We start from the raw sequence: 9,586 nt of genomic DNA, 5'->3' as shown, positions 1-9,586 counted from the left end.
AGGGACCACGAGTGCTATCTCAGGGGCTCTAACTGCCTGAATGCCACGAGCCTCCATTTCTGCTTTCCCTTCCTACTCAGGTGTGGGGCACACTCTAAGGGAGCTTCCTACCAGGACTATTGAATTGAGTTGGGAAGCCCCTTCACCTTCAGCCCACCTGAGTTTTCTATCAGCTCACACAAATCTACCTGTCCGCTTCCCCTATGGGATAGGAGGACCACATCTTACCTTTTATCTTGTCCTCTTACACATTTCTCTACGTTATCCCCAGGCTTTACCTCCACACTATGGCGGCTAAACTTCTCTCAGGACACATTCTCTTACTTTTTCCTCGATCCTTTGAGTTGATAAGCTTTAGATCTTTGGAACCAGCTATCACTCTCTTTTTTTTTTTTTTTTTTTTTTGAGACAGAGTCTCACTTTGTTGCCCGGGCTAGAGTGAGTGCCATGGCGTCAGTCTAGCTCACAGCAACCTCAAACTCCTGGGCTTAAGTGATCCTACTGCCTCAGCCTCCCGAGTAGCTGGGACTACAGGCATGCGCCACCATGCCCGGCTAATTTTTTGTATATATATATTTTAGTTGTCCATATAATTTCTTTCTATTTTTAGTAGAGACGGGGTCTCGCTCTTGCTCAGGCTGGTCTCGAACTCCTGACCTCGAGCGATCCACCCGCCTCGGCCTCCCAGAGTGCTAGGATTACAGGCGTGAGCCACCACGCCCGGCCTTCTCTTTTTTTTTTCTCTCCCTCTTTCAAAAAATTCCAGCTCTTGCAAAATGAAAGTTATAGCTTTCACAAGTATTGTTTCCGAATGTGCTTTGGGAGTGTATTTTGAATGTAAAAATCTGAACACCTAATGCTCTGTTCTTTTTTTAAAAAAATTTGGTAGATTTAGGGGTGCAAGTGGTATTTTGTTACATGGATGAATTGTATAGTGGTGATGTCTGGGTTTTTAGTGTACTCATCACCCAAAGAGTGTACTTTGCACACTGAGTAGTTTTTCTTCCCTTATCCTCCCCCACCCTCCCCCTTTTGAGTCTCCAATGACCATTGTACCACTCTGCATGCCCTGTGTACCCACAGCTTAGTTCCCATTTGTGAGCTAGAACATTAATGCTCTGTTCTTGTCTGAGTTCTGTGGGCCTCCTGAAGCGATGGATGCCTTAGCCTGCATGGCTGGAGAGCAGCAGGTCAACAAAAACCTGCTTTAGTCTCTTGTTGATGCTATTGTCTTGCAGTTGTGGAGTACAGAAGTTCAAAATGGCTTTCATGAGGCTAAAATCAAGGCTGCATTCCTTTTGGAGGGTCTAGGGTAGAATCCAGTCTTTTGCTTTTGCCAACTTCTAGAAGCCGTCTGCATGCCCTGGCTCAAGGCCCTGTATCATTTCAACCTCTCTTTCTGTCTCCTCTGACTCTGAGCCTCTTCATTTCCTCTTATAAGGACCCTTGGGATTACATTGGGCTCACCCAGAGATCCAGGATAATCTCCTAATCTTAAGATCCTTAACATAATTACATCTCCAAAGCCCTTTTTACCATGTAAGGTAACATAATCACATGTTCCAGGGATTAGGATGTGGACACAAAATGAAAAATTTGTCAAAATATATTGTAAGATATTACCTTGTTCTATATTCTGACTTCTTAAGTTCTCCCAAGAACGCTTGAGTCAGCTACTATTATTCTTATTTGACTGAAAAGGACATTAAAGTTAAATCATAGGAACTTCAGATCTGGGTCTGCGACTGCCTGACTCCACAGCCAATGTTCTTTCTACTGCTTCTTGAAGACTGCCTTTTCCCTAATGAGGCTATGCCAGCCCACAACAAATTTTTTAGTCCAAATTACCATATCATGTCTTCATGTCACAACTTTTCATTTGATAGTGGATTGTTTGCAATATTCAGAGTGAAATGTGTGAGCGTATGTATATACAAGTGTGTGCATGCTCACAAGTAAATATAAACCTTTTTTAGCAGCCAAGATTGTAAGTGCCTAAAACTGCGATGGTACCGATGGTACCTTTCGTCTCTTTTGAACCACTACTCCAATGCAGAAGTCACCATGGTGTGGCCACACAGTGTATGTGTCATATACATTCACTGATTTGATGGTTGGTACTAGAATCAGCATCGCTGATCCAGTTAGCCAGCTCAAGTTTATTGAGTTCTTACTGTATGGTGACAGAGATAAAGGGCGTACTCTCTATACTGAAGATGTCCACAGTCTGATAGCTAAACATAATGTCCATTGTTCCTCTCCCATTGAACACTAGACTATGGGCCATGTCCTGTTGGACACTATCTGTCAGTTATGAAATCCTTACAGGAGCTCTAAAATTAAGAGGTGAACTTACTTTTTGTTTCCTTTGCTTCTCTTTTTGTGATTTATCATTTCCCAGACTATTTTTATTGATGATTGCATTCTAATTTTGCCTTAGCAAAATAGGGGAGCAGATTTGTTCTTGCCACTTAGGAAAGGATGGTGAAACATGAAGCCTACCAGGACACCGGGAGAGGGAACTGTTAAACCGATCGTTCTCTGAGACAGGATCAAGGACCTCAGAGTTATAGGTAGTTCAGCATCTAGATTTTCCCAAGTCCCTAAACATTCTTGTCAGGGGATTATTAACTATGACAGGCTTTTGTAAGAGGTACAGCTGAAGACAACGTCAGAGCCGGAAGTGGCTTTGGGACCCATAGGAAAACCGCTTACCCAGCCTGAGTGCATGGCTGCCCGACGGGGCCTGCGCACGAGTCTCAAAAGCCACCAGGATGCACTTATCTCTGGTTACACTCTTTCTCCACTTTCTGGTCCTCCTCCTGGGCACACTTTCAGGAGAAATGGGACGTAGACAAGGATCGCCCTTCCTTAGAGCTTCTGTTCTGATCCTGTTCTAGCTTCCTTCCTGGGCTCCATTTCTCAGTCACCAGGATCCTCCCCTTCCCTCCTCTCCCTGCTATTCTCTCTCACAGAAGTGTCAGGCGTTATCTACATCTAGATCTAGGTAGACACAGATGTACAGAGATATATTTTAAATCTCATGGTCATCAAACTTTTTGGTGCATCTTAATTCACTGGAGATTCTGCTAGAAGTATAGAAGTCAGAGCTGCACCCTCAAATTCCTGAATAAGAATGTTCAGGTGTGGATATTTTTTTTAACTGTATATTTTAAAAAGCATTCTTGTCTGTTAATTCTGCTTTCCTCAATATTTGAGAATCACTACGTTAGTGTAATACCCTCTTCCTGGTTTATTTATGTACCATCTTTCTATTTTACTTGTTATGAAATGGCATTTTGGACATCAGCAAACAGGTGGGTAACATTGAGGTCCTTGATGAAGTGACATGGATGTGGGTAGGAATGGAGAAGTATAAAAGAAAATAGAAAGACTATTAGCTATTGTTGGTGCCCACTTAGGTTGAGGCATTCAGTGCCTGTGGGGATCTTTACATATAATATTTCATTTAATCTTTTCTAAATATCTCTAAAAGAGTAATAATTATTGTCCCCGTTTTACAGATGGGGAAATAGATCTCACAGAGGTTAAGTAACCTGACTGAGGTAGAGCAGCCAGGATATGGCCAAGGCAATTTTCAAATTCCATCTCTTGGTTTCCCCAAAGCCTGTGTTACTCTGGTTCTGAAATACATTTAGTACTCTGGGGATGGGAGGCATTGAAGGCCAGCTCTGCCTGCATTCTCTTTAGTTTTCTAAACTACATCCCTTAGACCAATGGTCTGTGAAATATAAAGAAATATTCACTCCCCTCCCCCAAATAGAGGATTCTGTGGTCAAACAAGTTTGGGAAATGCCATTTTCAGTGGCCTGGTCTTAGAGCGTTATCATACATTAATATACAGAAGACCTAAAAAGCCCCTCCAGGGAAGATAACTTGGGTGAAGCCCATCTTTTTCACAAGTATTTCACAATCATGATGCTATATTTTCAAGACACATTGTTTCAATTTGGGGGAAATATGTATATTTAGGAGAACATCAGCTTAGCACATAGGAAGCCCCCTGCTATGACGGGTATGCAAGAGAAATAGTAGCAGAGGAGATAAAGCCAATGAGAAGAACCATTTGCTGTTTCCTCCTTCAAACACAGGGAAATGAAACCAGGGTCTCCAAAAGGACATAAAAACTTTTCCCTACCTCCTATGCAATTCTTAGGGATGGAGCACTGCTTGCAGAATCCTTATTACAATTATATTATTATCCATTATATTCATTATTCATATTAATTACATTAATTATCCATTGAGGAGTGATTTCTCAGTTGATTAGCTGATGTTGCTTAGACTATAATGCAATAATATCACTAGCCTGGTTTTCTGGGTCAAAGACAGCCAAGTAGTGGGAAACAGCCTCTCCCTCTGCTTTCTCAAGTCTCGTGTGTTTTTCTGCTGCAGAGCCTTCAGCTAATACACCTCAAGATACAATTTTAAATTAAAAAACACGAAAGTGTATTGGATTAATTCATCATGGCTGGTTTTCTACCTGGAGCAAAACAGACTTTCCAAGCTACCCATCCAAGTTTGCAAAGGAAATGGCACAAAACCTGGGCTGGATTCTCTCCAATACTATAGCTCACTGGCAGTCTGAAATCAAAGGCTGTTGAGAGTCCTGAGGAAGAGAAGAGCAGAGCTCCTGATTTCTCAGAGGCAAACCTGCCAGCGTGTGCCCTAAGTTAATAGGAATGCCCTGTTATTGCTGGGCTGTTTTATCTACTGATTTCGTTGTACTTTGCTGGAGGATTTTGAGTTGAAAATACTATGTGGTTAATTATACAGCTAATGAGCTCTGGGAAACTTGCTTTTAGATTCTGTCACTCCAGGCAATGAAAGGAAAAACTGCCATATAACATCTTTTGCCCTTGGGGAGTAAGTTAACAGAGTTAAAGTCAGATTTTTGAAAAGCAACACATTCATAAGAGAAACATCTGGAGTTTCTGAATTTCTTGCTTCCAGGTGCATCAGTAATGCCTTTTCTCTCTTTCTGGGAAGACCCATTGTGAAGGGTGTGTCTCCCTGCCTTGGTTACATTCTTTTGCAGGGCACACAGTCGTACCTGAAGGTGAGAAAGGAGGTGAGATTCTCCTAGCATCACTTCACCCAGGTCTTCTGATGGGTCCAAGTATGCAGAAATTCTGGGACCATCCATGTGTCTGTATCCCACCAAACAGACATTAACTGCAATTTACCTTTTAGGCACCATTTTTTAGGAGGCTGCTGGAAGCAGTTTTCCATAATAAATGAGAAACCAAGAAAGTGGAAACCTGGACCTTAAGGAAACAGATGTTAAGGAAACCAAGAAGTCTACACAGAAGTGAGGCAGAGGAAAGCCCCTAGATAAGGGATGACAGCAGTGCCCCAGACCCAGACAGCAGGAGGACAGCCGCCAGCGGGAAGAGTTTGGAAAATAAGTAGACCTGACAGATCATCTGATACATTTCCCTGTGTGGAAAAGTAAGAGACCACTGGACAGTGTAGAAAGAATTAGCAATAACTGTAGAGGAAACTAAGTCAATTTTTTAAAAAGGGAGAGATTATTAACTCTAGGTAAAATAAGTTGTACAAGAAAGAAAACATTTATAGTATACTACCTGGTTTGGCAGTGAACATAAATTACATGGCTACAATATTATAACAGAAGTATATTGAGGTTAAGGATGTATTTATAAGTGGGAAGTGGGTGGAGATTTAGAAAACTAAATATTTTATCTACTACTATAGATCATTTATAGATAATTTCTAAAACTGGTAAATCAAGCAAAACCAATAAATGTATACTTTGGTTGGCTTTGAAAAATAGAAACACAAAATAACAGTGACTTAAGGCAAAAATTTATTTTTTTCTCACTCAACATAAAGCTAGGCAATCCAGGATCGGGGTGATAACTTTGCTCCATAAAATCTTCAGTGATCCAATCTCCTTCCATGCTGTTCTGATGTGACAAGCTTCTTTTCCCAAGTTAGCCTCGTGGTTCAACATAGTTGCTCAGGTTCCAGCTATCATGTCTGCATTTCAGACATCAAGAATGAAGAAAAAAGCAGTTGACCCCACAATATGCTGAAATAAGAATAATAATAATAAAAAAAAGTAGTCGAAGGATATTTTTCAGGTTCTTTTAAGCAAGGTTCCTGAAAGTTATATGGAACGCTTTCACTTACATTCCTTTGACTGGGATTTAATCGCACAACTGTAAGTAATCAGAAGAGAGCTTGAGAATATATTTCTGGAAGTCATGAGCTCAGCTTGAAATTGGGGTATGTATTTCCAGGGAAGAATGGGAGAATGGATATGGGGGAACTAGCCATTTCTTCCACACATATTATTTAGAAATGTTGAAGTAAATTGCAGAAGAAATATATAAATAGATAAAATCATTGAAATTGGTTACTGATTGGGCAATGAGGCTTTGGCTTATGGCTATAATTTATTATAAAGTTTTAGTGGCATTATCTCTTAACTTTTTTATGATATGCATGTATTATACTGATAAATCAGTTAAATCATAGGGGCCCCTGACATGGTGGTGTGATAGCAGGCTCTGCAGGTTGTAAGTAGGGAGGGTGAGAGGATGTGTCACCCTCCCTATTTATTTTGGCTCCTATTTAGCTCCTGCTTACCTATGAGTATTGGGCAAATCTGGTGTTCTTAAGCTTCATTGCAAAGTGAAAAATTATGATTCCAAATTGCAGGGAAATAGTAATTGGACTTATCAGTTCTTTCTTCTATTTACTCTATTTTTCTTGTGTTCCTGTGAATACAAAGAAAACCTTCCCAGCAGACATCAAAAGCAATGGTGATAGCGATAAGCCAGTGACACATCTCAGGAGCTTAAGTAAGATCTGTTTATTCCTAGGTGTTAGAAATCTCCTTTTGAGAAGTCAGGCATCTTTCTACGGTGGCTTTCCTCTGAATTCATAGCCTCTTAAGTGGTAGAAAATAGTGACACTTAATCTGAAGATTCTGACTTTGGCCAGTCCAGGAAATAGCTCCTGCTGCGTCTTAGCCTCTCAACTTCTGTGCTGGTAAATATTTTCCCCTTTCCGAATTCATATCCACCCTGATTTAGAGGATGTCCAGTCAATTCCACTTTTCTTGTCTCCACAATTGAAAGTGCATTTTATGAAGGCTCAATCCATCTGCTATGTGAAAACGCCTACAGCCGCAGGGAAGAAAACAAAATGCTGAGATGAGACAAATCCAGTACCAGTCACAAGTATGTGACTGAGGGATATTGATAAAAATGTTATCACTATTTTTTAAAAAATTGCTTTTGTAATAATAACGTGATTGTCGTTTAATTTACTAAACAGTAGGGGCTTTTCTTAATAGATCATCTCTGATCTTCAGCAACTCTGCAGGCAGATATTATCATCATCTCCACTTTAGAGATAAAGAAACAGTGCATAGATGGGCCACATTTACATCACAGTTTAACAGTGAATCAGTGGGCTTTGGGTTTCAATGCAGGACTGCCTGTCTGACTTTAAAGCCTGTGCTTGTTGGATAGCACCCGACTCTAAATTTTTGGTGGCCACTCCATCGCAGGTCCAGCCATCCAGTATTTTCTGAGCATCTGCTATCTTGAGCACTCTGCTAACTTCAATGAAGAACACATAACTAGACCACACAGAACTTACCCTAAAGGATCATATCATCTACATGGATAGGGGGAAAAACAGATATAAAAATCACAGTTACAAATACAAGACTATACATACTAATCTGCCTAGGACAATGCTGAAATTTTTTCTGTTATCTAAGAATAATTATTAATAGTACTCCTTTTCATTCTCACAAGTTCCCTGGTTTGAATAATAAACTATATGATTATTGTAGCAGATGCTGGCAGGTACCAGCCGTATCCTCTTGGTCTTACCATGTCAGTCTTCTTCTCCATCTGATTGCTTCTAGCACACCTGTATCACCTGTATTTCTTTTATTTAAGGCTTTCTCCTGCCACTGGAGCTTGCTTTGCTAATAGAACAGAAGTGCAGAGGAGTTAACGCCACCTGGGAGCAGCCCTCCAGCAATGACTGATGATATTTGGTCTATCAGTACTCCAACTCCCCTCACCCCTTGGGTGAGGTGATTGAAGCATGTTTCCTATACTGGCTCCCCCATTCCCCACAGGATTGTGTTCTAGTTGTCCACATTGGTAACTGGCTTGATAATGTACCTTTTATTAGCTGCCTTTCCTCTCTTGTCCTTCTCCACTCTCCTGTCATGTTGTCCTATAACTTCCAAATAATGTATTTGCATTCAGACATTTGTCTGAGCCTTTCCTTTTGTCAGTAAGCCAAACTGCAACAGCTCTCTTATCTATAAAAAGTTGAGGACTGGATGGTTTGGTTTACAGCACAACATTTATGGATGTAGTGAGACTTGAACTTGACCTTGACATTTGGATATGATTAGGTAACAGTGTGGGTAAAGGTGGCCTGCTGTGCAAGGCAGGCAGATGGTGGAAAAAGGTACAGACTGGGGATGGACGTTGGTTCTGGGAGATGAGGACCGACTATAAAGCAGAAAACTGCTTAGGCCAATGAGGACTGGAGAGCACTCGCAGGTGTTTGAGCAGGGGAGTGAAATGTTGGGCACACTATTTTTAGGAAGCCATGTCTGGCAGTGGGCAGGCAGACAGGATGAGGAAAGAGAGCTGAGTCAGAGAAACCAGTGGGGGAAATGTAGATGCAATCTGAATAGGAGGAGATGAAGACTGAGCCCCAAGTGGAGGAAAAATACAATGAGGAAGAGTGGTTATGAGTGATTACAAAGGCGAATCCATTGTATTAATATTTAGTGGGTGACTAAATGATGAAGGACAGAGATGAGTCAATCACAGTGGCTCCATCATCCCACAACCACCCTGCGACTCAAGCTGTGAACAGCATGGATGGCAGAGCAGCCTGATGCGTTTAAGAGAAATTATCTCAAATGCTGAAGTGCACACAGTGTCTTGCTGCCTTTGCTTTCCCTCCTGAAGCCATCCGAGTGCCCGCTGAAGGACGGCTACTCTCTAGAATGTGCTTTTCTTTAATTAAATGAAATGGCAGTTAAGAATTAAAGGCACTGGGCTCAGACTGGGCAGGGTTCAAATCTTAGCACTGTTTCCTAGGTGTGTGGCCTTGAGCAAGCTTAGTAATGTCCTGAGCTCCAGTTTCCTTATCTTTTCAATGTGGATATAGTTAATTGGTTTTCCTTAGTGTGGTGCTTTAAGGACTTAATGAGATAATACACGTAAATGTTGTCATAGTATGTGGCACCCCTATAAGCGCTCATAAAATGATGCCAATTATCAGACTAAGAACAGATACTATACTTGCTCTTAGCCAAAGGGCTGAGAAGTGATGATGCCAGTTATTAGCAAGGTGGAGTGAGCTGTCTCCCCATGTTTCACAGTGGCTGTAAGAGAAAACGACTGTTAAAGTAAAAAAAAAAAAAAATCTACATCTCTAGGAAGATACAGCTAGCTAGATATCTGTATCTCTCTATGTCTGTCTCAATCCAAGGCCCAGAAAAAGGTAATATTGTTCTGCATTCCGCAGGAAGCTCAGCATCAGGACTGTG

General features: G+C 41.2%; 1 pseudogene; it reads right to left on the bottom strand.

Annotated features, from left to right (window-relative positions):
- Positions 1-9,258: 9,258 nt before the first annotated feature.
- Positions 9,259-9,368, bottom strand: LOC138388680 (U2 spliceosomal RNA; annotated as a pseudogene).
- Positions 9,369-9,586: the final 218 nt, after the last annotated feature.

Source organism: Eulemur rufifrons, chromosome 7 (genome assembly GCF_041146395.1).
Source record: "Eulemur rufifrons isolate Redbay chromosome 7, OSU_ERuf_1, whole genome shotgun sequence".
Classification (NCBI taxonomy): Eukaryota; Metazoa; Chordata; class Mammalia; order Primates; family Lemuridae; genus Eulemur; species Eulemur rufifrons.
The sequence above is the reverse complement of the archived record's forward strand: the minus strand, read 5'-3'. Positions and strand labels throughout refer to the sequence as shown.